The 2500-nt window shown below is 49.3% G+C and overlaps 1 protein-coding gene across 1 annotated transcript in view; it reads right to left on the bottom strand.

Moving 5' to 3' along the window:
• Positions 1-2500, bottom strand: part of LOC129840305 (protein diaphanous homolog 3-like) — a gene marked incomplete in the record, with an annotated part of 449243 nt that overhangs the window by 40534 nt on the left and 406209 nt on the right.

Here is a 2500-nt window from a genome sequence, read left to right as displayed (position 1 = left end):
CTACCCCTCTCTGTCTCTTCCCCTCTCTGTCTCTTCCCCTCTCTGTCTCTTCCCCTCTCTGTCTCTTCCCCTCTCTGTCTCTACCCCTCTCAACGTCTCTACCCCTCTCAACCCCTCTCAACATCTCTACCCCTCTCAACATCTCTACCCCTCTCTGTCTCTTCCCCTCTCTGTCTCTACCCCTCTCTGTCTCTACCCCTCTCTGTCTCTACCCCTCTCTGTCTCTACCCCTCTCTGTCTCTACCCCTCTCTGTCTCTACCCCTCTCAACCCCTCTCAACATCTCTACCCCTCTCAACATCTCTACCCCTCTCAACCCCTCTCAACATCTCTACCCCTCTCTGTCTCTACCCCTCTCAACGTCTCTACCCCTCTCAACCCCTCTCAACATCTCTACCCCTCTCTGTCTCTTCCCCTCTCTGTCTCTACCCCTCTCTGTCTCTACCCCTCTCTGTCTCTACCCCTCTCTGTCTCTACCCCTCTCTGTCTCTACCCCTCTCTGTCTCTACCCCTCTCTGTCTCTACCCCTCTCTGTCTCTACCCCTCTCTGTCTCTTCCCCTCTCTGTCTCTTCCCCTCTCTGTCTCTTCCCCTCTCTGTCTCTTCCCCTCTCTGTCTCTACCCCTCTCAACGTCTCTACCCCTCTCAACCCCTCTCAACATCTCTACCCCTCTCTGTCTCTTCCCCTCTCTGTCTCTTCCCCTCTCTGTCTCTACCCCTCTCTGTCTCTACCCCTCTCTGTCTCTACCCCTCTCTGTCTCTACCCCTCTCTGTCTCTACCCCTCTCTGTCTCTACCCCTCTCTGTCTCTACCCCTCTCTGTCTCTACCCCTCTCTGTCTCTACCCCTCTCAACATATCTACCCCTCTCAACATATCTACCCCTCTCAACATATCTACCCCTCTCTGTCTCTACCCCTCTCTGTCTCTACCCCTCTCAACATATCTACCCCTCTCTGTCTCTACCCCTCTCTGTCTCTACCCCTCTCTGTCTCTACCCCTCTCTGTCTCTACCCCTCTCTGTCTCTACCCCTCAACATATCTTCCCCCCTCAACATATCTTCCCCTCTCAACATCTCTCTCTCTCTCTCTCTACCCCTCAATATATCTCTCTCTCTTTCTCTACCCCCCTCTCTCTCTCTCTTTCTCTACCCCCCTCTCTCTCTCTCTTCCCCTCTCTCTATCTCTCTTTCTCTACCCCTCTCTGTCTCTACCCCTCTCTGTCTCTACCCCTCAACATATCTTCCCCTCAACATCTCTACCCCTCTCTATATCTCTCTCTCTCTCTCTCTACCCCTCTTCTTTTTAATGGTGCTTTTTAAAGAGCTGTTAATGAGAGTCTCTCTCACAGCTGGATCCTGGTTAAACCTGCAGCCTGATCAAAACACGACTTTAGAATCTGAACAATATGGAATGTATTATATTGCAATTTGATCATTAAAAAAAAACAACGATTAAAGTGTCTGTCTAGCCGTCTTTCCGCGTTCCGCTTCCCGCTGCGGAGAGAGACCGGGTCTGTTATTAGTCCTGTAACGTGATTCATTTGCTCCTTGTGAAGTTATAATGGACAGAAGGTACAGCCGACTAAACAGTCAAATACCTGGACGGTCCCACAGGTCCTCTGTGACGTCCTACATCCATCTCCTCCGACTAGTACAGCAGAGAGAGGTGTGATGGTACCCCACCATCACCTATTGAAGGGTTCTGACTAGTACAGCAGAGAGAGGTGTGATGGTACCCCACCATCACCTATTGAAGGGTTCTGACTAGTACAGCAGAGAGAGGTGTGATGGTCCACACCATCACCTATTGAAGGGTTCTGACTAGTACAGCAGAGAGAGGTGTGATGGTCCACACCATCACCTATTGAAGGGTTCTGACTAGTACAGCAGAGAGAGGTGTGATGGTACACACCATCACCTATTGAAGGGTTCTGACTAGTACAGCAGAGAGAGGGGTGATGGTACCACACCATCACCTATTGAAGGGTTCTGACTAGTACAGCAGAGAGAGGTGTGATGGTACACACCATCACCTATTGAAGGGTTCTGACTAGTACAGCAGAGAGAGGTGTGATGGTACTACACCATCACCTATTGAATCACCTGGTTCAAAGACAGATGTGTTTATCTCTGTAGAACATCTCACCAGACGAGGCAGTAATAATCTATAGAACATCTACGTGGATGAAGGAACATCTCACCAGACGAGGCGGTAATAATCTATAGAACATCTCACCAGACGAGGCAGTAATAATCTATGGAACATCTCACCAGACGAGGCAGTAATAATCTATAGAACATCTCACCAGACGAGGCAGTAATAATCTATAGAACATCTCACCAGACGAGGCAGTAATAATCTATAGACCATCTCACCAGACGAGGCAGTAATAATCTATAGAACATCTCACCAGACGAGGCAGTAATAATCTATAGAACATCTCACCAGACGAGGCAGTAATAATCTATAGAACATCTCACCAGACGAGGCAGTAATAATCT

The sequence above is a fragment of the Salvelinus fontinalis genome, chromosome 41, assembly GCF_029448725.1.
Source record: "Salvelinus fontinalis isolate EN_2023a chromosome 41, ASM2944872v1, whole genome shotgun sequence".
In the NCBI taxonomy this organism is placed as follows: Eukaryota; Metazoa; Chordata; class Actinopteri; order Salmoniformes; family Salmonidae; genus Salvelinus; species Salvelinus fontinalis.
Note: the sequence above shows the minus strand (reverse complement) of the source record. Positions and strands in the feature narration are given on the sequence as shown.